The sequence below is a fragment of the Pleurodeles waltl genome, chromosome 1_1 (assembly GCF_031143425.1).
Source record: "Pleurodeles waltl isolate 20211129_DDA chromosome 1_1, aPleWal1.hap1.20221129, whole genome shotgun sequence".
Classification (NCBI taxonomy): domain Eukaryota; kingdom Metazoa; phylum Chordata; class Amphibia; order Caudata; family Salamandridae; genus Pleurodeles; species Pleurodeles waltl.
In genome coordinates, this window is record NC_090436.1 from 767,423,930 (window position 1) to 767,451,812 (window position 27,883).

Genomic DNA, 27,883 nt, shown 5'->3' on the forward strand with positions numbered 1-27,883 from the left:
ATCCAGACTTAAGGTGTTGTCCCCTCCCCTGTGGGAGACTGCCTTTCAGGCAGACACCAGCCTGGTTGCACAATTGCTTTCTGAGTACTTTGCAGAGAATTGCCTTCCTTGTCCGTAAAGGACTTAAACTGGAATAAATATCTTGGGTAGTAGGTCACACTGTGATACGCAACTGTAAGACATGAGATGTGAATCCTCTGTCTAAAGATGTAGAACTAGTTTAGGGCATTGTTCCGTCAAGTGTCCTTTATGGGCTGTTTCCTCAGACATTTTTCAGACAGTATTTCTGTAGAATAAAGTTCCCCAAAGCAGAGTTGGCTCCATCCCTTATCACCCTCATAGCAGGCACATTGCAGAGATATGAGGTTTTTGCACCTGACTGTCATTAACCAAATTAAAGGCGTAATCAGTGGGAGACAAAGGGGCAAATCTCACCTAAAGGTCTTCCCACCTTTCACAATGGAGTTTGCAGTTCTGCTTCTCATCCTTGACCTCCACCAAATGGCAGTTTTCAAAAAGACTTATTAGCAGCTCCTGACTAACAAAAGGCCCAAAATACAATCACAAATGGCCCAGTTCTCTCTACCCTCACATCAATGTCTAGGTCTCTTCCCTCCAACAACAGGAATGTGAGCAATATCTCTGTGAGCACATCTTCACCTCCATCTATTGCAAGGCCAGGAGTATCCAAAATGGATCTCAGCTCAGCCATTACTCTGCTCCTCTGATACACTGACAAACACACCATGCATGTGCCAGGCAGGCTGCACACATCAACATGCTAAATACGGATTGTAGCACAAAGGACTGGATAAGCACACATGAGCAGAACTTTACACAAATGGGCCAGTTGTCCTCCCCCAAGAGACTCGGATCGAAAAGCTCTGGTCATACTATGAATTCTCAAAACACAACATACTGCTGACTCTGCTCTATATGCTAAACTCACAACAAGGTCAAGAGTCACAGTCAGCAGATGAGGGCAAGCTTCCCCTACAGGCTCCAGGACAAGGCCAGGCCTACCCATAGTTAGTGACCTACATAAGCATTTAAAACATCTGAAATCAAGATACCAGATTCTATGCAGTCAGGTACTCGGGGTAGGGGAATATACTCATTCATCATGTAAGGGCCACTGCTGTCCAAACACTGTGGCAGTAGTTGATTATTTTGTAGGAGTTTGGGAAGTGGTGAGGATTCTGGAGGAAGGCTGCCAAGGTGTCAATTCATCAGGTGATATAGTGATTGAAGACTGAGTGGCACTAATGACAATGCTTCAAAAAACAGTGACAGTGGTTGACATGATGTGCACTGTGCTGTGGAAACAATAGAGGCAAAGGCTTGCTGATGTTACTTTGCTTTTGGATGTTTTGTAGGTGGTGGTACAAAACTAGGAGAGGTCTGTTCTGAACCTTCCTCTGATACAGTACCTGCGTTGCAAAGAGTGATGCCTTAACCAAGATTTTGTCAAATCTCATCACATAGACTCTAACTATAATCGTGCTTAACAGGTGGGCAATATATTCAATTTGACATGTATGGTACGATTTTTGTAAAAGGCATACCAACTTCCCTTATACCAGTAGATTTTCCACATACTATGTAGTCATGTGTCACAATGATGTTTGGACAAACAAGGTGTTATGGTGCATGGAGCTCACCTACGTCTGCACCTCCATCTTCAGCTCCTTCTTCTATTTACTAAATGCTGGTTATAATAATAATTGTTGGAACTTCCTCCTTTCCGATAGAATTAACTGATGCACATCCTCCACCAAGTGGCAAGACTCACACATTTGGGCTATGATAGCAGTTAATGAACACAGTGACTGAGGTCCTGGAAAAGTTGTTTACATGGTTCCACTGTCTGGTAGTTTGAAGACACAGTATTTACCTTACATGTAATTTGTTGCCAAATTTTAGATTGTTTTTGCATAGATCTTGGATACCAAAGGTCCCATTAGGTGTGACTCTTCTTTGATGACTTCCTCTGCAAGTATTTACAATTCAGGCTCTATGAACCTATGTTTTCTAAGGTTCACGTGGTTCATGTTTCCAAGTACATTAAGGTGATGGGATCAATAGATGTTTGATTTGGTTGATTACAATGGATTGCAAATCTAGAAGATACCTATCAGATGGTGAATGAAATTAGGGGCCTGATTTAGTGTTTCGCAAAAAGTGTTACTCCATCACAAATGTGACAGATTTCCTATCCATCTTGTTACAAGTGCTTTCTATGTTAAGGTATTTGTAATAAGGCAGATGGGATATCTGTCATACTTGTGCCTGTCCTCAAAATTCTAAAGCAGGTCCGAAGTTAGCTACCAGGAACAAAGTTTAGATTGATTTCACCACTCAAAACCTTTTCCTGTGCTCTAGCAATGGAAGTGGAACTAAGAAACGGCATACTTTGTGTTTTTATGTGTCATTTACTATTGTTGTGCTGGTTCCATGCCTGCATGTTTTCTGGCCAAAGTTACCAGCTGGTAAAACCACATGCGTAAAAAATCTAAACTGATAAAACTGTGTTTTGAAAATAGCACCAGGTATTTTCTATTATTCAGGACACACAAAATGATTTTATTGCAGTGATTTTCAGATCCTATGGACCGAGTTTCTGGCGGGTAACTGTAAATACAGGTGCAATTTTACATCACCCAATAACCACTTCACTTGCAATTAGGGCCAAGATGTTTTCTTCAGTGTGCACAAGGGAGAAGCAACATCATGTTTGCTCTTCATTTAATTTATGCTATCATGGTATGGTATAAATCATTGCAGATAATTTTAGTATTTTGATAGTTCAAATTATGGAATGAAAAGATCTTAAATATGAGCATAAAAAAACCTCTTTACCCCACGAAGCGTGCTGCTCTAAAATCCAAGGTAGGTTAATCAAGTATTATTCATTACTTTGAAAATTTGGGATTAGGCTTGTGTACTTAAGCAAACGATTCCATGCATTCACTCCAGTTTCTTCTGGTAGATAACAATCATTAGTGGGCGTGATAAGTGACACATGCACATGGTTGGCAGGACTGATGCATGAGCTAGAGAGGTTTAAGTATTGTTAGGGTGCATAGGTATGTGTAAGAAATTGGGTTACTGGTTGATGGGGTGAACAATTCTCACGCAGCAACCTCAGTTCTTCTCAGAGTAAAGTAACGAGCAAACCCTGAATTAACCTGTGCTGAACCCTTGGATACCTTAGCACAGAGCAGTCAGGATTTAGTAAGAGACAATTTGTAAAGTACTTGTGCAACACTTCAAACAGTAACTGAGTGAAAATACAAAAATAGGATTAGACAAAGAGAGTAGTTTTTAATAAATGCATGAAGACCAAAATGACAAGAATCCAAACAGTAGAACTGTGGATATTAAATTCCAAAGTTTTTAGAGAAAAAAGTGATAAAAGGTGTTAAGTGCCAAGAGGCGTAAAGCGTCAACTGTGGAAATCTGGCTGTTCCAAGCCAGGACAAAGTCCAGAGTACAGGTCAACCATGATGGAGTGTGGGATGGCTACAGGGACTCAGTTAGGCCTTCAATCCTGGTTTACGGAGCGTGGTGTGGATTTGCGTCGAAGATGTGTTGCGTAGTGGAAGAGATGCATTGGTTCCAAGATGAAGCAAGGCTGTGGTGCAAGGCCCTGTTACTTCAACATCGAGGATCCCGTCAATGAGAGCTTGTGATGTGTAGTCCAGAGTCAGGAATGCGTCCCACAGTAATGTAATGCACCCGTTCTGATGAGCTGTGTAGCTGTCATGTGGAGTCCAACATTTTGTCAAGGCTGCTGTTGATGGGGGATGTGAGGTCCTGCACCTAGAATTCATGGTGCAGCAGCAGTTCAGAAGGTGATGCAGGCTGCTGTGATGATGCAAGTCCTTCTGACTGGTCCGATTCACTCATCAACAGAGATGCATCTGTTCTTCTCAGGGTTTCACCACACAGCTGAGGAGATGTGTTGTTTCCTCTGGGTTCGAAGAGGCTGGTAAAGCACCTTATGCCCGCTTCCAAGGGTTCAAGACTAGGCTGACATGCCTTGGCAGTGTGCACTCATAGGTGGCAGAGTCCAGGTGCAGATGCAAAGTTGTAGGTTGCCTGTTCTGTACCTGAAGACTTCAGATCAGGAGGTCAGGTAACTAGCCTTTGGAGTGACTCTGGGGTCTGGGTTCATGACAAGCAGACCCAGTCCTTCTCAACCAGGCAAAAGGGCAGCAGGCAGCATGTCAGCACAACAAAGCAGGAGTGCAGTATAGTGTATTCCAGCAGAGTGTTAGTTCTTCAGCAGAACAGCAGTCCTTCCTGTCAAAGTATCTACAGGTCCAAAAGTTTACTCAAGTGTTGGTGTCAGAGGTTCAGTATTTATACCCAAGGTGTGTCTTTGAAGGAGGAGGTTTATAGCACAGTGGTTCTCAACCTTTTGACTTCTGTGAAGACCCACTTAATCATTACTGGAACCCAAGGATCCCTACTGAATCATTATCGGAATCCTGCCCATCCACTGAGTCATCAACAATCTAGCTGCTGAGCCTTTTCCCCTCAGTGCTGAGCCCTTTTTTGGCTATTTGGGGTTGTTTGTGTTTAGGCCCTTATACCGTTTTCTCCACATAAGCCATCCACGCCAAATTTGTGCCCTTTTTTCTAACATCCTGGGGCTCCTAACGGTACCCAGTGTTTATGGATTCCCCTGGAGGAGACCAAAAAATTAGCCAAAATAAAGAAAACATTTGTTTTTTTTTGGAAAAAGTGCTGGAGAAGAAAGTATCTGTTTTTTCTCCTGCATTGGGATCAATGAAAGGTTTGCGGTAGTAAAATCACCATCTTCCCAGCTTTCAGGAACAGACAGACTTAAATCACAAAGTCCACACAGTTTTGGCATTTTACTGGGACATACCCCATTTTTTCTATCTTTTGTACTTTCAGCCTCCTTCCAGTTAGTGACAGAAATAGGTGTGAAACCAAAAGTGGATCCCGGACAGCTAAACATTTCCAAACAGTAGGAAAAATTCTGAATTTGGCAAGGGGTCATTTCTGTAGATCCTTCAAAGTTTTCCTATAGAAAGTAATATTCAAAATAAGAAAATATTGAAATTGAGTTTTAAAAAAACCCAGACATTTCTCTCTATGTTTTCTTCTGAAACTTTTTCCAGCTATAGCAGATTTTTATAAGCAATATACCGTTATGTCTGCTGGACCTGTCTTTCTGCGGGGATATATAGGGCTTGTCGGTTCATCAAGAACCCAAGGTACCCAGAGCCAATAAATGAGCTGTACCTTGCAATGTTGTTTTTTTGTATAAGGGGTATACATCAATTCACTTTGTAAAATGCAAAGAGTGAAAAATAGATATCAAGGAAACCTAGGGATTTCCAGAATGGGTACAAGATATGAAGTTTAGAAGCAGTGATTATTTGCACATCTCTGAATTCGGGGGTACCTATAGCATGTGAATTACACGGCATTTCTCAAAATGACTTCTTTCTTTCACACTGTCGAACATATGAAAGGCACAAATGTAGAGAAAGACAATTGACAATAACAATTGTTCTTTCATTCTGTGTTCCTCTAAGTCACCCAATAAAAATGCTACCTCACTTGTGTGGGTAGGCCTAGTGCGCAATGACAGGAAACACCCCAAAACATTATGTAGACACATCACATTTTTCCAATGAATATGGACGCATTTTTTGCAAAGTGCCTAGCTGCGGATTTTGGGTTCTAGCTCAGCTGGCACATAGGTAAACCTAGCAAACCTATATATTTCATTAATTCTAGATACCTATGGTAAATTAGAATGTGGTGACTTGTGGGGCTCTCACCAGCTTCTGTCACCCAGAACCCTTTGCAAACCTCAAAATTCATCTAAAAACACACTTTCCTCACATTTCAGCAATGTAAAGTTCTGGAATCTGACAGAGCTACAAACTTCCTTTCAGCCACTGTTCCCTCAAGTCTCCCAATAAAAATGAGATCTCACTTGTGTGGGTAGGCCTAGTGCCCGCAACAGGAAAAGCATCAAAACACTAGTAGACACATCACAATTTTCTAATGAAAACTGACATGTTTTTTGCAAAGTGGCTAGCTGTGGAATTTGGGCTCTAGCTTAGCCCGCACATAGGGAAATCAAGCAAACCTATATATTGTTTAAAACTAGACATCTAGGACATTCCAGAATGGGGTGACTTGTGGGGTTCTCACTGGGTTCTGTCACCAACAATCTTTTGCAAACCTCAAAATTTGTCTAAAACACACATTTTCGTCACATTTTCAGCAATGCAAAGTTCGGGAATTTGAGGGGAGCCACAAACTTCCTTCCACCCAGCATTTCCTAAAGCCTCCTAATGAAAATAGCACATCACTTGTGTGGGTAGGTCAAGTACCGGCAACAGGAAAGGTCGCAAAAGGTATTGTGACAATAATACTAACTATGGTGAGTGTACTAATTAGTCCTGCGATTGGGAACCATTTAGAGAAACCTATCAAACCCGCAGATTTCTGAAAAGTAGACATCAATGGGAGTCCAGGGATGTATCCCTTGTGAGGATTCCCCAATGTTGTTTTTTTTTCCCCCCAGAATGCCATGTAAAGGTAAACCATTGAATAAAAACAATTATTGTCCTTGCATTTTAGTGACATAAACTACATAAATATGCAGGGATCCACAAACTGCTTACCACCCAGCATTCCTCAACTTGGCTGTGTAAAAATGCATACCCCACTAATAGAGTGCCTGGGCTTAGTGCCTGTGACAGGTATGGAACCACCCCCTGGCATCGGCCAATGGTCTTGGCCTGCACCACGGAGGGTGTGCGTGTGGCCAACACATGCACCAATTGGGTTAATGGAAGTCAGGAACCCTGGCCTAAACATTGTTGATGATTAGAATTGCAAAACAATACACAAAAAATATAGAAACAAGCATTCATCAAATACATACACACATGATAACACATTTAATTTAATATGCATACAAATATAAATAAATAAATATTTCATTATCCTGTCTTCCCAGTCCTGGCTTCAGACTAAATTCAGGGGGTATGCAGCAGTTTGTGGAGGTAGGACACAGACTGTTCAGGTGTAAGTGGGGCTGTGCCCAATGCCACCCTCCAATCATGCCAGTGATGGGCCATCCTGGCACACCTAAGCTCCTTATTGTGTGTGTCTAGGAGGTATACACAGAGACTGTTAGAAATTGGGTCTCTAGTTGGCAGAGGTTTGCACTCAGTCCAAGTAGGGACCACAATCCTAGTCAGGGTAAGTCACAACACAACCTCATTTGCGCTCCCTCTGATAGCTTGGTACAGAGCAGGCAGGCTTAACTTGGAAGGCAATGTGTAAAGTATTTGTGCAATAACTCATACAGTAACACAATGAAAACACCACAGGTTAGAAAAATAGATTGTGTTTTTTAAAACAAGACCAAAATGACAAAAATCCAGTTTGAAGATCCTGAGGTATGCAACCTTAAAAATGTAGGTGAATAAAGCACATAGAAAAGCAAAGCGGCAACTGTGGTCATCTGGCTTCACTGGACTGGAACAAAGTCATAAGTTCAGGCCATCCATAATGGAGCGTGTGCCATCTACAGGGACCCACTTTGGCCAGCTGAACACAGTACCCTAAATCCTGGTGCCTGGTTTTCGTGACATTGCTTTATGAGGCTTTGCAACATCCAGTGTTAGTTCCAGGAAGCTGTAAGGCGAGGCTTTGCAGTGTTAGGCTTCACTTTGCATTGATCCTGGGGAGCTGTGTGGCAAGACTTTAGAGGACTTGGCGTCACTGTATGTCGGTTTTGATGGGCTGGCAGCTTCACCATGAGGCTTTGCAGGGCTTTGGGCTGCCCGGCAATGAGTCCAGTGAGGTTGGCAGCTGCACAGTTCCGATGCACACCACAGAAGATAGAGCACCTCCGACCCACTTCTAAGTCAGGGCAGGTTCACAGATTGTAGAGTTCAGGTGCAGATTGTTCAAGTCTTTGATGTCTCAGGAGGCAACCTAACAACACCATGGAGATCACTTGTGGTATGAGGGCAGTGTCCTTTCAGCAGTCAGAGTGAAACAGGCAGCAGGGCAGCAAGCAGATCAGCAGTACTTCCAAAAATACAGTCCAGTTGAGTACTTTGAGCAGCCCAGCAGTCCTTCCTACAGAGTCCAGTTTTAGGTCCAGAAGTGTCTGATTTTAGGGGGTCACAGACCAAGTGCTTATACCCAAATGTGCCTTTGAAGGGGGGAGGCTTCAAAGAGTGGTTTTGAAATGTACCAGTTCCCCTTTCAGTCCAGTCCTGTCTGCCAGGAGATCCCTGTTGGGTTATGAGTCCTTTGTGTGGGATCAAGCCACTTCCCTTTGAAGTGTAAGTGAGAGCCCCTCCAACCTTCCTGCCCAGGAAAACCCCTCAGTATGCAGATTAATGCAGATGCAGCTGAGTGTCTTGTGTTTATGGCTGTCTGGATGGAATGCACAAGAGAAGCTGTCACCCAGCACAGACCAGAAGTGAATTGGATTCAGGCTGTAAGGCACAAAGAGCAGTAAGGCCAAAGAAATGCCTACTTTCTAAAATTGACATTTCTAAAATAGTAATGTTTAATCTAACTTTACCAGTAAGGAGGATTTCTCACTACCATTCCAACCATACGCAACATGACAATGCCACTGGTCAGTAGTGAGAAAGTGCACAGAGTCCTAAATTCAACAAAATTCAGATAAGGAAAATGGAGGGTGGCAGGCAAAATTTGGGGGACGACCACACTATAACAGTCAGGTCTAACAGAGCCCAACTGTGAGCTACACCCAGTCATGTGGCCAGAGATAGGCTACAGGCACTACCTGGGTAAGGCAGAGAAAGGCCATCCTTTCAAAAGTGATATTTTGAGTTTGGCAATTTTAAATCTGACATCAACATAAGTTAGGATTTTAAATTGTGATTCCAAAGACATCAAACTTGAACTGATTATGTCTTTTCATTTGGGTATCACACTTATAAATGTAATAGGGCAACTCCAATGTTATCCTAAGGGAGCGATAGGCCTTGAACTAGTGAAAAATAAAATTAAAAATCTTTCACTACCAAGACTTTCCCTTCTTTTTAAATACATTGTACCCTGCCCTCTGGTCTGCCAAGGCCTACCCTATGGGTGATTTATATGATTTAAAAAGGATGGTTTGGGCCTGGCAATAGATATATTTTTCCAGGTTGAAATGGCAGCTTAGGCTGCACACTTAGGCTCTGCCATGGCAGGCCTGAGACATATTTAAAGGGTTCCCTAAGTGGGAGCACATTCAGGCCCACTAGTGGCATGTAATTTACAGGCCCTGGGCACATGTAGTGACACTTTACTTTACTATAAGTAAATGACACATGTCATTTTGGGATAAGCCATTATTGCCATATTTAGAGGAGAGAGAACAAGCACTTTGACCCTGGTTAGCAGTGATAAACTTCACAGAGTCCTATGGCTAGCAAAAACAAAGTCAGAAAAAATGAAGGAGGAAGGCTAAAAGTTGGGGGAAAGACCACCTTAAGGGTGACAGGTCCAACAATATGATTTTTAGAGGAAGAGAGATTGTGATCTTGTATATTGATTGTGGACAGTATGAAGAAATATAATAATAAAAATTAAGGAGAACATACATTTGACAGAGTAGGCTGCGCTCAGGGATAGGAGACTTGCTTAGGATGTCAAGGAACAAGAGGGCCACTTGAAAGAAAAAAAGAGAGACAAAAGTCAGACATTTTACTTAAAAGTCAGATTTCATGCCATATTTTAGATATATAGAGGATTTCTGTGAGATAGGATACAATTTAGGCATGCAAGAGTGTAGAAAGAAACAGCAATATGTGCATTTGATGATAGTGCTATTTTAGATATTTTGATAGGTACTAGAATCAGACAAACAGTGTGCCCAGTGCTGGGCTACTGCTGGACCACCACTTAGCCAGGTCAGCCAATGGGTTCAAGGGCTGGGAGCTAAAAGTAATGGCAGGATGCATATTACAGAAATATCTAATAAAAAAATCAAAAGAAGAAGTAAACTCACTATCATAGTAGTGTAAGAATGTGGATGATAAATGTAAGCATTGAAGATGCTGGAGCGGATGTCCAGTGCAAAGCAAAGTGGGATCCATTTTGACGTGCCTGGTTTGACATGGTGCAAATAGAAGATGGGGTTCAAGTACAACTTTGCAACACAGTGCAAATGTATTGCATGCACATCTGGAGGGTGGAGATCTAGGCATTGAGGTCTGGCGGTTGAGTACTGGACTCCCTTTAAAATCTTCATGACTATTTTAACAAGGGCTGCTGATTAGACTTCTTGTAGCACTGTCTTTTGGTAGGTAGTAGGGATGAGGGGTAGAAATGCAGATTCTGTTGTGCAAGGTGGAGGGGCCCTTACATGAGGCTCATCTTTTGCCTTCCTTGATCACACTTTCAGTTGGGCTGATGAAGAAACATCACACCTTTTTGCGTCCCTTGTGGGTGCTCCAGGCTAGAGACTACCAGTGGCACAGCTTAGTCAGTGAGATTCAGGGCGGTTTGAGTCTCAAATATCCCAGCTCAAAAGGCAGTGGGACTCAGGGTGAATGAGTGAGATTGCCATGGTTTGGGTAGGACTGCTCCCATGAGAAGCAGGGTCTCTACTGATTTGCATTTAGTGGGCATCTGGGACTGATTTAAAGTTTGGCGAAAAGGTACTCTGTTTCAATGGCAATGGTGTATCCTGTCCAACAAACAAGGTCTGCCTGCTCGATTATATGCTGGGCAGACTTCATATTTTGGAGTAATATTTTTCACTGTAAAACTTTCTTTAACTGTATATTTACAAAGAAGCGGTGCAGTGAGGCGAGGCAAGAAAAGTTACTGTGGTACCTCACCTGAAAAGAGCAGAACTGTGCCATATCATCAAAGAAATGGTGCAAAATACAGCACACATGCAAGGAGGAAATAGCAAGTGGAAATAAAGATATTTCTCCTCGTTATGCCATCCTCAGGCAGGCACAAATTTTGTTTGAAACCCATGTCTACAATTCTTTCTAAATATGGGCTTGTATCAAAATCCATGGGTAGATGCATGGGAACACCCATACACCACTCATTGAATGGCAACGTGATGCAAAGTATCACAAGCAGCACAATGCACTGCATTGTGTTATTTTTTATTACAAAGTCATGCAAATCACCATTTTCATGGCTTTCTAAATACCAAAAATGATTTTGTATTGTCGTGCATCAAACAAGTGGCACAAACTAGATGCAAAATCTTTGTAAATGAGGACCTATGTAAATATGGGATTGCTTCAAAATAAATGGGTGGATGCACGGGACTGCCAACACGCTGACCATGGAATGGCTACCCAAGGTAAAGTACTGAAACACATGCTGTGTTGCATTACTGTTTCACACAAAGCCATGGAAATCAATATTTGTGTGGCTTTGTAAATACCAAGAAGGATTTTGCATTGGGTCGATGCAAACTCTTTGTAAATCTGTGCCTAACTACATTTAATTTCCTGATCCAAAACATTTACAAGTTAAAACCTCATAAAGGAAGACGTATGACTAGACAATATGACACAGACACAGCAGACCCGAATCAGGGCCCCCAGACCCAACTATCAAGCCCAGAATGCATACCCCAGAATGCCCCCTAAAACAATGCCCCTGGAAACTGCCCTGCTGTGATGTGCATCACCAAATGAAGGCTGTGTTCCCACAGAAGCCTGTAAAGGACATTTGAATAGGAAAGCCAGGGCTAAGATTTATAAACATATATACTTATCCCTTCATCAAAGCTGTTTTGCACATTCAATACATTGCATTTATAACTACTGATGATAGCATTCACTGTAACACTGAGTAAAGAAAGGAAGCGCTTAATATCTTTTAACGTTCAGTTTAGAGGAGAATGTCTATGTCTTGGCAAAGGTCTCTAAGATTTCTATCTCAGGCAAGGGTTGTATTCCACCAAAGGCTTCTCTCTTCTGATTGGAAATCCTGCTACCTTTTCATGAGAGGAAAACTAATCAAAACTATTAGAGGAAAACACAAATTCACACTACCTTAATGTAAAGTGATAACAGCAAAATAATATTAGGAATTCACGTAAGACTGCGAAAGACTCAGGGCCATATTTATACTTTTTGACTCAAAACTGCGCTAACGCAATTTTGCGTCAAAAAAATTTGCGCCGTCTAACGCCATTTGGATGCGCCATGCGGGCGTCAAATTTATACTTTGACGTACGGCGGCGCAACCAACAGGTGGGAGTCATTATTTTGTGACGCAGACAGCGTCCGTCTGTCGTAAAGGAAACCAACATAAATGCGACGCACATCACTGTGGGTCGATTTACGACAGCGCAATCGTGAAAACGCCGTTTTTTTCACGCTATTGCGTCACATTTTTGCGCGAAAACTGCCCTTTCAGGAGAGGAGACTCAAAATGGATCCTAGATGCCCCAACAGACCCCAGGAGGATGAGAGCATACCAGGAACCAGCCAGGAGGAAGCATACAGGAACCAGGACATTTAAAAAAAAAAGAAAGTGTCGCTTCAGTGCAGAGGAGCAGGAAATCCTGGTGAAAGAGGTGACGGAACACCAGCACCAACTTTTCATCACCTCTAAATTGCCACTCAGTAGGAGAGAGGCCATCTGGAAACAAATTGTGGACAAGATTAACAGTGTGGCTGAAGAACGCCGGACAGTCACCGAGTGTAAGAAACGCTGGCATGACTGCAAACGTAGGACCAAAGAGAAAATGGCCAGGAACAGGAAGGCAGCAATGCAGACTGGAGGGGGGAGTCCAGCACAACAGGAGGCCCTGGACCACATGGAGGAGATGGTCGCAGCCGTCATCCCGGAGGAGATCGTCACAGGGATTCAAGGACTTGACAGCGCAGACTACCACGACACTACGCACATGCAAGGTAAGTCGCATGGGGAATCATAATACAATAATGGGGACTGTAAGCAGGGGGGGGATACCTACTACACAATGCATGTAAGTCAGCACATATATGAAGTGGCCTGGGGAAAGGGGCACGGCAGGGGGGCATGCCCAGTACTGACCGAAGCTGGGGCACGACAAAATACAGCAACAACAACAGTCCCACAGGGACATCCTGTAATTACAACAAGAGAGCCAAGGGAAAGCAGTGACAGGTGGGAAGGACACTACCTCAAATCCACATCCAGGCACTTGTATTGCAAAATCTATTCCCCATCAACTAGGTCCCTACCTGTGATGCTGTAGCAAATACAACAACTGCAACTTAACTGCCACCACAGTTGACAATAACACCTCTCATCTCTGTGCATCTATAGCACCAAATGGCAGGAACCCCACCCTGGAACATACATACCTAAATTAGGGGGTGAGGATGACATCTGCAATTACTCCTAGAAATAAGACAAAGGTACCAGTACACTCAAATGCCGAATGTCCATAACTGACACATACATAAGCCTAAGTAAACAGCAATAGGAGCCACACAGCACTAACGATACACACATGCTGCATACGTCAGGGTCCCTCACGTGCCTGGCTAACAAGGCTACATCACTAATGTCATACTGCTCAGACAACAACATTGAGGAGGGGACACAGGCAACTGGTCACTGAAACACACCTGCAAAGTCGGACAAACAAATAGGACATTCATACGATAAACAGGCCAATCCAATTCAATACACATCACCCAACATCATCTCAAAACATCAAGAATGTTTACATCCATACCACATCCTAACATTGACATGCATAGGTAATGCCACGTGACATGTACAGATCATGCAATGTGAATAAAAAGTGTATGGGGCAGGGCCTGAGAGGCAAGTGTGCTGCCAGGGCAGTCACAACACCCACAGTCAGTCAAAGTGTAGTGTGGCAAGTGAAACGTATACTTTGCGCATTAGCCTCAGGCTGGAGGCCTTTGTGCATCTTACCCTGATTGTACTTATACTCATTTGCTCACATCTAAGTGCCTCAGAGCAATTTGCACTAAATGATTCTCATTGCCCTTCCTATCAGTTAATGTAGCAAATAGTCAGTCCTAAGGTGTTGTCAATTATTCAAATCACACTGTTTTGCCTACTTCTGCACTGGAGTTTGCCAGAACATATTCACTCTGTGCCCCAGTCAAGGATACCGTCTGGTACGTTGCTGATAGATGTGGTAGGGGTTAAGGTTTGGCATTCCTGCGTAGGGAAACTTTGTCATCACCATGACATATGTCTTTTACATTCACTTCCTTGTCCCAAGACACGCATGGGGGAGTTTCCAAACAGAAAATAATAACTAGATGCTGCCTGCCTTGCTGCTGATGCACAACCAGATCCTAGCCCATTCCTCTGATATGAGGGATGATGTCTCCCCTGTGATTCTGACAGGCAACCTCCAAACTTAACATGCTGTGCTATACATAGAACATGCAGAGGGAGAGTAGAAACTGTTAGGCACCATGAAAGCTGTGTACCAATGTATTACTCTCCTGCGGACTATTTCAATTCTAACAGTGTGTATTGTTTGTGTAATTGGGGCTCACACCTAAATTCCTACAAGTCAGTTGTACAATGAAACTACATATCAAACTAATACTGTCTTTGTCATTTGTGTATGGGAACATACCGGAAAAGATAGAAATGTGTAGGACCTGAGTGACCACCACTTCCCTGAGAAGTTCCAAAGATGTCATGCGCTCGGATGTGTAAACATTCCTTTGATGTGGGAGACCAGAGGCACTGCTAGTTAGTCTTAGCTAAATTGAATATCTGGGTGACAGAGTTATTTACAAGTGGGTCAAACTTAGTCCCCCACACCATTAGCTATCCTGCTGCCTAGAAAGCCAAGAATCACATGTCGGATAATGAGAGCCCACCCTACAAAATGTCCCTCCATAACAATAGTGAAACACCAAGTGAGGAGTTGGAGAAAAAAACGCCTATTCCTAAATAATTACAAAGCAACAGCTAGAGGCGACCTGGCAGACATGTCTGAAAGATCCATATCAAACATGTGACACACAGGTGGGCCATAGGCCTACAACAATGCCCTATGATGGACAGCAGATACCTAGACAAACACAGAGTACAATGTTAAGGCATCCAAAGGCTTGTATCTTACTGCAAAATTGTCACAACACAGACACACTAATTGTACCCTGTTTCATTGCAGAGGAACACGGATCTCCTGCTGATCTGCCTGTCCATGAGTTCCCTGATGACATGGATGACGAGACCATCAACCTCCCACAAGAGACCATTGACATGGTCCTTGAAAGCCTCCAAACCCCACCTTCAGTCACAAGGAGGAGCACAGAACAAGCAGCCACCACAGTAGAACCACCCGCCACCCCAATTGTAAGACCTGCCAGCTCCAACACAGCTGAGGACTCTGACGACACTGGCACCAGCTTCGAAAGAACTGTCGTTGGGGTCCAGCGGGAGCTGGCCAAGGAGGTGCGGGTGGGGATGCAAAATATGGCAGCCAGCCTTGAGGGGGTGCGTTCGTGCATGTTGTCAACTGCTGATCAGGCAGCTGCAATGCAAGCCAGAAATTTGCTCTTGGAGGACATTTAAAAAACACTGAAGGAAATTGGCACAGCTGTCATCCAGTTGACACAACAACTTAAACTGCAAGCCACTCAACGTGTGCACGAATGCAACATAGTACCCCTCAGGGCCGACCTGGCTGCCTACCATCGGGATGTGGCTGCCATTCTGAAAAACCAGCAGGCCCTCCTTGCTGCAGTACTTCCCTTCCTTACTCAACAGGGATCAGCCCCCGGGATGTCTGCCTCCATGTCTTCTAACACTGAGGTGTGTGTTGCCCCTTCACAACCAACAACAACAAGGACACACCAGGCAACACACACATCAGAAGAAGAAGACATGGAACAGATAACATTCACACGCAAGAGTACCCGGAAGCCCTAGTCCCTGCACCATGCCCTACTCTGACCAAGGTCCTACGTTTCGACACATGCCAGTCTCACTACAACTAACCTCAATGACTGTTCGGCAATCCACTGTATGACTTGTCCACCTTGCCAGTGAATGTTTCTCTCCTACCATTTGGCATTTCATGTTCCTCTGCACTGTCTGTGACATCACCCCAGCATGTCAGGAGCATCATCCACACCCCTTCTGTAGGATCACCATGTAATAATGCACCAGAAAGGAGTCAGCAAACATGGTGAATGGACATTTTGCACAACACCACCTATAAATAAATATCACTTGCACACCTATTGTGTCTCTGTGTCATTTCAAAATTCAACTGTGCAGTAGATAACTCCAAAGTGGCTGTGTGGCAACCATGTCGATTCTCTATACTACTGTCCTGATTTCATGTGTACTGAAACATCTGTGCAGTGGCCAGGATTGCATCATAGCTTTACTATACTGAGGAAAATAACTGATGAAGGGACTAAGCACACACAATCATGCTGTGTTGGACAGAATGATGCACCATCTATAGCTATTCTACACAACTAATGGTGCCTGAGAAATGTAGGCACCATGCAATACTAACATTTGAAATTATGCTGTAGAATGAAAGGAATGATAAACAAATTACACAGCATCAATCACCCTTACGGCGTATACTTCCATGAAGGAAATTAATGCTGAATCAGTACACACATGATGTAGGTCAGCAATGACAGCAACAAGACAAGAGTGTGAACAAATCATCATCTATAAAGCTCTCCCTGAACTTCACAATGCTGTCCGACCTATCTATTTACCTACAATAACAAGTCTGGAAGCACTCTTTGTGAAGTAGGATACATACCAACCCCAAACCTTGATGATCAATGCACACTACCAATGGTGGCTCTCCAACATGGTGGATACTTACCAAGTTAGCACACGGGTAGCTGGCATGTTAAACCTCATAAGCCTGGGGATAGCGATCATGGAACACAAATATCATACTTAAACTTTCTGCTACACTGATGTCAAGGCCATGAAAAGGTAGCACCTAACGCATCAGGTAAAGGGTTAACAAAAATGTTATTCAAAAGTAGTAATAAAAGAGGCAACTAAGGGAAAGGTAAACCTACACTAATCTAACCTGACTACTACTAACCCACAACTGTCCCTAACTAACCTAAGCTAAACTTACTCTACACATGTAACAAAACGATCTAAACATCAACCCCCCACCCACCATTAAGAGACAAGACACATGCAGGACAACACTTACTAACCTACACACATACTATACTATCCTAAACAAACATATATATATATATATATATGTATATATTTTTTTTTTATTAAACAGGAATCCCAACATTGCCCCCCACCCACCCACCCACACAAAAATATTAGATAGAAAGAATAAGGACCCCCCACCCTCTTACCTAACACTAACTAAGCTAATTACCTATACTTATCCTATTACTAACCCCCCAAACCCAACTAACAGTATGAAAAGAGGAAAGAGGTGAGAGGGGAGGGGTAAAAGTTCAGGAGGGCAAAATGACTAAAGATTTGCCCTCTGAAGTGTGCGCCGGATGGAGCGCACCTTCTCCTTAACCTCAGCCATGTCCTCCGTCAGGTTGTCCACCTTGCGAATTAACCTGTCCAATTCTCTAGACAATGCCTGGAAGGCTGCAGGGTCAATCGGAGGGTCACTGCTGGTCTGCGTGCCGGTGGAGGTGGAGGTTGTTGCTGGAGTGGGGTGGCCACGGGACAGCCCTGCTCCCAACACACGGCTGGGTCCAGGTCTTGAGGAAGATGCCTGGTCCGTCGCTGGGTGCCCTTGGGCAGACCTGGTGGTTGTAGTTGCGGTGGTTGTAGGTGGCACCGTTGGTGGAGCCTGTGGTGTGGCATACAACGCCCCGGAGGCCCAATCGGAATTGTATCTGCGGGCCATCCTCCGATACCCACACTGCACCTGCAGGATGCGCCTGTACCTCATTGCCCTGCGCTCAAAATGGTTGCGCTCTGCGGCACTCAGGTTTGCAGCTGTGAAGAGAAAAGGGAAATATTGAGCATTGAATTTACAGTGGGTTGAATCCCACAATGGCTCATTTGTCCATTACTATAAATATATTGTATGCAGCAATTGTTACAACATGGTTCACGGAAATGCTCAGAGGAAGTACATGTGAATCATGCATATCTAAGGTCATATCACACCTAGCATATCCATGTCTCTACATGATGGATGACATCACCCTAAACCACTCATCCAAATCATACCTAAGGCATTTGACATTATGGCACCAGCTCTTCCGCATACTGACTTCAGTACATATGTCATTCTATGTGATAACACTCACACTCCTCACTCAATAGCATTTTTAATTAGTTGTGTGCTAAGATTGAACCCCTGGCCCAAAATCATATGTCCACACTAGGTGTCAGATGTAGGAATTTAGGAAAATCAACTAGCAATTTGCAAAGCAGAACGGTGTCTCTGACACCGTCTGCGAGTCGCTATGGGGTCCCTAAAACGCACCTCATGAACATCAATGATGTGGGTTCCAAGTTGCCCCACCTTAGCAACATGGGCACTCACGGGGATGGAGGCCTGCTGGGACCAGCAGAACTCCATAGACGTGACTGTTTTTAAATTAAGCAAGTTATTTTTCCCCAAGTGTAGGCCGTTTACCGGAAAGGAAAATGAGCTGCAATTATTTTTAAATCACAACAATTGTACTTGGAAATTTTCACTGTAATTATTGGTCCCTTAGACCACTGGCTGTTTTGCGCAGGATTATTTTAGTCCACTCACAAAGGTGAAGCTTTACAATGAGGACCCCTTCCAGTCAGCAAGGTGGTTTCCATCCACTTCAAGTGGATGATAACAGCTACTCACTTTGCAACCACGTACTCGGTTGCAAATGGGATTGCCTACCACTGTGATTTGCAAGTAGGTCTGGTAAAACCCTTTATTATATCCATTTTGAAAAGCATTTTCCTCATATGTACATGACCACCAAATACATTTTGGAATAGGAAACAGACGTTTGCAAATCCCACACATATATTTATGCCATTTGCAAAGTGTAGACATTTTTCTCACTCTGGCCCAAGGTACTAACTCAAGTCACAAAAGGTGTTAAGTACGTGTAACATACTGGTTGCTACAGTCCTAGGTACCCGGTTTCACAGTAACATCCCAGTCTTTGTGGGTGGTGTGGGAAGAACAACCAACAATCCCATGTTCAATGCACACCCAGGAGTGTACAGAAAGTTCAACAATTATGTGCCTTCACACACAACACCTATGAAGGGCTAGCAACACGTTGTAGTCAGCCCAACCTTGTCACATCCCAGGTCCACACATGTCAAACTGGTATGACTTAGCCCAACATAACATACTATTAGTGAGGCATGTTTAACAACACACACAGGGGAGGTAGTACACCCATTCACATGATTCAACTGAACACCTAGGGCATTGCACTCAAGTCACACACACTTCGAGTTCACCTTGTGGAAGTACATGCCCACGGAAGATCCAACATACAGTGTACACAGTCCATCCTCAACTAGGAAGAAGCACTTGTCATCAAAGCCATGTGCCTAAGCTATCTGGGAGAGTGTCAGTCTGATGTGCAGACTCAGTTCATGGCAAGTCCCTGACCAAGTCTAACATTGACCAGTGTATTCCAAATGAGTCATACCATTCCCAATTGCCGCCCTAATTGAATGGGCTACAGCCCCTCAATCTGAGAGATGACTACGTATTGCTTTGCAGAAACATTATTCAAATTTGATATCACACTAAAAGAACAAAGCCAATGAACGGCCAGCACATCAAATCATGAATTCTCTTGAACACACAGTAATCCATCATGCGTCATTACCAAACAATGTAAATAGCACTCAGGCGACACTCACTGTAGGTATCGGGGTCGTCAAAATGGGCCACCTCTCCCACGGTGTACGGGGCTGGTCCACCTGTAAAGCATGAAACAAAGATTATACTCAGACTGTGTGAACAGACAAATGATTTCTGTTACAATGACACTGTGTGAATATGACATGGTAAGGATAGACTTTCACACATGCTCATCCTGCATGGATCGCTTTGTATTCAACATTATCATTGGATGAGTCTCCTGCTCCAGTGTCACACCCTACTACACTCATGCAGTGGTCAGGACAGTCATGTATCGTCCAAGTTAATCCTCCATTAGTATGCCCCAACAATAATGTTATCCATACATCTCAGCATGTGCATCCCCGAGAGACATCCCAAAACTGGTTCCATGAGGACTGCATGACCACTCACAATTAAACAGGCTATTTGGACAGGGTCAACAGACAGCAACCAGACACACATGTGACATATGTGTGAACAACATGACTAACTTCATGTGACGTGACGGCAACACACATGTATAGCATCATCATGTGTTTCCAATTTTCTGTCTAGCTATGGCGTCTGCATATGTAGGTATGTTGTTTCTACATGACGTACTCACTGGCCATTATGACCAGTGGAGTACAAATAGAGCCGTTCACGTGTTGCTTTTCTGACACAAATGCAACACTACATTACATGCAGCTACAGGCATCTGGTATGTGTTGCAAAAATGAGCCATCGGACTGGTAGCATAGGTCTTCATACACATTCTGCAACAAATACACATTAGGACACATATGTATACCTTTGTAGCGCAGCATTTGAAACATTTTGTGACGCAGAGAGGGGGCGACTTAGCATAATACAAATAGATGTTGAATTTATAAAGCTGTCATTGCGTGTACATGTGTTGCAAAAATGGGGATTAATGTGTATAACCATGGGCCTAGGTTTCCCTGGCATTACACACACTCAGCTACTTATTTTGCAGATTGGCTAACAATCATCACATGTTCACACACCGATTTCTGTCATTCCCATTTAATTGTTTTTTACTCACCAACATGGCCACCAATCCGGAGTCCCAGGTGGTCCAGCAGGTCCTGTTCCCTGGTGATCAGATCTGCCCAGCGGTGCTTGAGTTGGTGTACATTCCTGAGACTCCCATAGACCCGGACCAGGTGATGGCGCACCTTCTCCCACCGGATTTTCCTCGCCTCCGTGTGATACCCCTGTATCACACGGCCCCCAGCTTCCAGCATTAGTGGGAGGAAATGGCTTACGAGCCATATGAACCCCCCCAATTCGTCTTCCCCCATCCTGGACAGGCGAGGCCTACCTGACATATTGAGAGGACTAAGAATGTACCAAAAAAATATGAAATAAAAAGGGGGAAATGGGGAAAGGTAGAGGTGTGAAAGAAAAAGAAGAAGGAGAAAAATAGCCCAACTAACCCCCCAAACTATGCTACCCACAACAGACTCCCACAGACAATACAAACTATCACAGGTATAGACAAAATAACACTAAACAGACTGAGACAATGTTATACAACAATAATAGATTGACACTAAGACAAAATACAAGGCACACAGGACACAAAAGCAGTAAAACACAGGACAACACCTTTCACACAACCACACAGTCTAGATAAATCTGAGACTGCAAAGTGAAAGTGAAAGTTAACTCCCAGTACAGATTTTGTAAACAGGATATCCTATTACATCACTTCCTGCATAAAATGGCCGCCGTTTTTATTTTCCCGTTATGCGTCATATTTTCACGCATACACAGTTGTGCGTCAATTTTTTTTGACGCATTACAGTGCACATGATGCGGAGTGAAAAAATATGATATGAATATTAATAATTAATAATGTACATGAAATGACCAACATATTGTCCATGTAGCGTCAATTTTACCACGCATACATCATGGGCGTCGTTTTTTTTACACGTACAGTGGTGCACATGATGCGGAGTGAAAAAATATGATATGAATATTGATAATTAATAATGTACATGAAATGACCAACATATTGTCCATGTAGCGTCAATTTTACCACGCATACATCATGGGCGTCGTTTTTTTTACACCTACAGTGGTGCACATGATGCGGAGTGAAAAAATATGATATGAATATTGATAATTAATAATGTACATGAAATGACCAACATATTGTCCATGTAGCGTCAATTTTACCACGCATACATCATGGGCGTCGTTTTTTTTACACGTACAGTGGTGCACATGATGCGGAGTGAAAAAATATGATATGAATATTGATAATTAATAATGTACATGAAATGACCAACATATTGTCCATGTAGTGTCAATTTTACCACGCATACATCATGGGCGTCGTTTTTTTTACACGTACAGTAGTGCACATGATGCAGAGTCAAAAATATTGTGGATGTTAATTATATTTTGAAGGCGAAATATCAAGACACTTTAGGATACATTTGTATCTGACTCTGCATTGTGTGCACTCATGTACGTGAACAAATTATGACGGCCATGCTGTATGCGTAGAATATGGAGCAAATTTATCCTAATGTCTTCATGTGTTTAGCTTTGGAAAGGTGATTTGTCATGGTCAAATGATGCGATGTGAGACACATTTGTGTTTGTATATGACACATGTCCGTACTTTTATGTATAGACGGCCTTCACACTGTAATATTTGGGATACTTTAACTAATGTATTGACCATATTTGACAACATATTTGGTGTAATTGCTGATGGCTATTTTGAAATGATGCCTGGGATACCATTATGTATTCTGTCTCCAAAATGTGCCCACCTTTATGATGGTGATGCTTTTATCTGTAGTCCTAACAGGGAGTGGGAGAGTCACTTTCAGTTTTTATGGGGCTGACCATGTCCCATTATGATTTTGTGTTTCATATTTGTGTAGGACTTGTGACATGGAGGCCACACATGTGCCTTATGCATGTGTTTAGTTCACAAGTACATGATTCTTGTATGTTTTGGGGGCGGGAGAGGTGGACTTAGGCCCCCAGCACCCTAGGATTTGACCATCTAGAATAGCTACTGTATCCATGGAGTATTTTTATTATATCATGGCAAACCTGCAGCAGCGTGCTAATGTAAGGCCATATGGTATGAATGACTGTTGACCATTCATTCATCTCATTAGCCCATTTGACGTTTGCAGTAATGATGATTTGGAGCTACGTTGCATACCATTTTCATATGACTAAGTTTGCAAGACTCTCAGCGTTCACGATGTGATGATGCGAAGATTTTTTTGGTTGTCTGTATCCCTTTCTGCATAAACTGATTTAGTGTCATGTTACAATCTTCCTGCTAGGTTCAAACTGGGACACAACTGTGATGGTCTACTTTCAAATATTAGGTTGGTTGTATGACATATGTGTACATGTGTGTGGGAATGTGGATCCACTATGACCTGTCTGTGTGTATGTTGTCACTGTAACTTCAAGGTCTCCTCCACCTAGATACCTGCATTGTGCATAAACATGGCTAACAGCTGCAGCCTTGGTTGGATATTGCGTATAATGTCTGCTCTTTTCCATATTGGGAACATGTGTCTAACTAGTGAGTTATCTGGGGACTGGAGTATAAACTGAGGGTTATATAAACCCTCCAAAATGTTTTCAAAGCCCACTATGGACTTTTCTATCCAAATCCACCTTGGAAGTCCTGTACAGCTGTGGACTAATATACCCTTTGGGTGAGGTGATGGGCTAGATAATAGGATTCTGTTGGAAATGGCCTTTCTGCAGGGTCACCCCCAAATGTTTTGCCTTCCTCCTTCTCTTTTTCTGACCTCATTTTTGCTTGGCTTTAGGACTCTGCTAATCAGTGCTAAAGTGCATATGCTCTCTCCTTAAAACAGTGTGACATTGGCTCATACCAAATTGGCTTATTTAATTTACTTGTAAGTCCCTAGTCAAGTTCACTACATGCACCCAGGGCCTGTAAATTAAATTCTACTAGTGGGCTGCAACACTGGTTGTGCCACCCACATCAGTAGCCCTCTAAACATGTCTCAGGCCTGCCACTGCAGTGCCTTTGTATGTGCAGTTTGCCACTTCGACTTGGCATTTAAAAATACTTGTCAAGCCTTACACTCCCTCTTTTCTACATATACGTTACCCCTAAGATAGGACCCAAGTAGCCCATAGGGCAGGGTGCTATGTATGTAAAAGGCAGGACATGAACATGTGTGTTCTGTATGTCCTGGTAGTGTAAAACTCCTAAATTCATTTTACATTGCTATGAGGCCTGCTCCTTTCATAGGATAGCATTTGGGCTACCCTCATATACTGTTTGAGTGGTAGATCCTGATCTGAAAGGAGTTGCTCCGTCCCAGAAAAATCTATTTCCCTGAGCAGTGAGAGTTGCAGTATACCCACTATATAATTGAATCAGGGTGCTTTCACCATTTTCACTGCCTGACCCTTGTCACAGAGTGAGAGCTGTAAAGGAATAAGGGCCAGATGTATCATGAAGGCCTTTTGCGATACGGAAATAGCGGTTTTGAAGATATCGCTATTTCCGACTCGCAAAATGCCATGTATCACATTTGCAAATCGGTAATAGCGATTTCTTAAAAATCGCAAATGCTATTACCGAATCACAAATTGCGATACCGTCCTCATTCGCACCTATGGGCCTGTTGGCCCATATCTGCGATTTTTTTGCATTTCCAAAATTGCGATTTCTTAACCAGAAATTGCAATTTTGGAAATGCAAAACCCCAGGGTGCTGGGGGCCTAAGGCCCCCTCTGCTGCACCCCAACATTTTTTGGGGGACATGTAAGGTGCACACATGCCAAAAGGGCATGTGTGCTTTACATGTACATTTTAAAAATGTATTTTAAATGCATTTTTAAATTTTGCACATGGTTATCACCAGGTTCAACCTGGTGGTAAATAGCAATTCCTAAATACCCAAATCGCATTTAGGAATGGCTTCATATATGTGCTAAGAAATCGCAAATAAGGAATCTTATATTTTCGATTTCTTATTTAGAGAGTCGCAATTGGAGACTCTCTAAACAGGGTTGCAAATTTAAGGAATGCTATTTTAGCGATTCCTTAAAATTGCGTTCAGAATGTCTTTCATACATTCGGAACTGGCTTTTTGCATTCTCAAACGGGCATTCGCACCATTTGCGAATGCAAAAAACCTTGATACATCTGGCCCAAAATTTGATAAAGTCAATCTTCATGTTGTGTATCAGAGGTTTAACATTATATTCCACCATATGTAGCAAACCTCTAGTTCATGGCACTCCCAGATGTTTTCCCTCTGGAAACCCAGATTTTAACCCAACTGAGTCCCTAGTTGTAACATGTCACCAGAGAATGAAGAAAAGTCAGCCAATAAGGCGGCTAGTGCCAGTGGAGAGGTCCGGAGATTATTCACTGGTTTCTTCTTCATAAAGAATGGAGTTGACCATGCTCACTCTGGTTGGGACCCTTAGAATAGGCAGATGCGATCTAATGTTGCACACCGTGGTTCAAGAGCTCATAGAAATTCTAGCAGTGAGAGCAGGTATGCCTGCTGGGTATCTCTGCAGCTCCATATAGGATAGGAGAGGTGATCCTGGCAGTTAATCTGCACTGTTGTGAAGTCCCAAAGGAGGCAAAGTTTTATCCAAAAGATTAAGTGGTAGCTCCTACCTTCCAAATGATCTCTCCTTTCCATAGGCAGGACAGTTACAATGGCTTTGTTGGACAATGAGACTAGCCAGTCTGTCTCCTCAGTTTCTCGAAAAGTCCAATATAGCATTTGGGTAATCTGGGTCTTGAAGGTTTTCTAAACCTCACAGCAAAGCAGTCTTCCCCTGAGAACTTGCAAATCAGCAGATCTGAAAATAGCAGCACACATTTCTTCTAGAGAGAATTCCCCCCAAACCGGGTCCTACCCTCACGAGTCAGACTTGGGTGATGGGTAGAATCAGAGTATCCATTAGTCACAGGCAGTGTTCCCACCTGCAGAGCTGAAAAGCGTCTTGTAATCGGAGGCAAATGTTTCAAATATGTTCTCAATGTGTGAGACAAGTCTCCCAGTGGGGGACCGTATTGCTGGTATAGTAAGTTGTGCCTCCCTTTGCTGAAGCTAGAAGGATAACATACACCCTGCTTTTTACCCCGCTCATGATCGCTCCATTTGATCTTGATGAGCATTTTCCCTACAGCCATCATGTAGAGCTTATTATATGCAAGTTTCCCTGTCTCTAGATTCTTATTACATGACTGCTTAAGAGTAGCTATCAAGTGCTCCAGGAGCTTGCGTTTCTCCACATACTGTTTCTTCCTGACTGTTGAATCTCACATTAGAAGGCTCAGGCATGTGGCTTTCCCTGCTGCCCACACCATAGGCTGTGATATAAGTGACTGCTCATTTTTAAGAAAATTCGTTTCTACATGCACCCTAAGTGCCCATTTTTCCTTTGGCAGACAGTACGTATCCACCTGCACCCTACATAACCCTATGGGAGTAAGTCTATAGCCCAGTATGACACTGAATAATATGGAGGTGTGGTCCAACAGCCTCCAGAAGTAAGTCAGAGTGTTAGGGTAAGGGTAGATCAGAATGGTGTGCTAAGAAGAAATAAATGTGTGAGGAGGTATTATGGACAAAACATGAGTAGATATAGTCCTTGCCCATAGGGTAGCTCAAATGCCATATACTAATCAGCCTATGATCTGACATTAAGGGGGTCATTCCGACCCCGGCGGTCCATGGATGCGGGAGCACCGCCAACAGGCTGGCGGTGCCCCGCAGGGCATTCTGACCGCGGCGGTTTGGCCGCGGTCAGACCAGGAAAACCGGCGGTCTCCCACCGGTTTTCCGCTGCCCTGGGAATCCCCCATGGTGGCGCAGCTTGCTGCGCCGCCATGGGCGATTCAGACCCCCTCACCGCCATCCTGTTCCTGGCGGTTCCGACCGCCAGGAACAGGATGGCGGTGAGGGGTGTCGTGGGCCCCTGGGGGCCCCTGCAGTGCCCATGCCAGTGGCATGGGCACTGCAGGGGCCCCCGTAAGAGGGCCCCACTTTGAATTCCAGTGTCTGCTCAGCAGACACTGGAATTCGCGACGGGTGCAACTGCACCCGTCGCACCTTCCCACTCCGCCGGCTCCATTCGGAGCCGGCTTCCTCGTGGGAAGGGGTTTCCCGCTGGGCTGGCGGGCGGCCTTTTGGCGGTCGCCCGCCAGCCCAGCAGGAAAGCCAGAATGGCCTCCGCGGTCTTTTGACCGCGGAGCGGCCATATGGCGGTTCCCTCCAGGCGGGCGGCTCTCGCCGCCCGCCGGTGTCTGAATGACCCCCTAAGTCCAGTAAGTCTGTCCTGTCTGCCACAATGCATCTGTCAAGGGGACAGGTCTGGTCAATGAATGGTCCTAAGGTTAGGTTCCAGTTGCCCCACCCCCCCACATCAGTCTTGAGGTTGAGCGTTCAGTAGATAGTCTGTTAAGTTGCCCAAAGACCCTTGTCTTGCTCCTATTGGGTGCATAGATCCCACAACCAAAAGCGTTCTCAAATCTTCAGCTTCACAAAGGCGTATCTCCCTTCAGGATCTATCCATGTGTGTATGGGGGTGTAGAAGTGATTTGTGAATTAGAATGACCACCTCACATTTCTTGGGCATGTTTGGGGATGGGGAGGAGCTACATGTGCCCTTAAGTCTATCAGTCATGCAAATGCTACTCACCATCCTCTCAACCTAGTCTAACTTGAGTTTGGCAAGTACAGTCAGTGGTAAATGTAGTTCTTGGACAAGGGGAATATCTGCCTTCTGATGGTTAAGGTAGTCCAGTATTTTATTCTGTTAGATGTAATTGATAAGGCAGTTCATGTTCATGAAATTAAAAAGCACTGGTGCTTTAATGTGGGGCATAATGGCACGGGTCAGTTGAAACAAGTCAAACTGACAAAAGGTAATGGCCCAAGGTGTGTATATGGTTGCCTGTTTATGGGATAAAAGGGAGCAAGTGGGAATAGCAGGAGTCCAGTTGCATGTAGATGTAAGTTGTATATAATGTCAAGTCAGGTC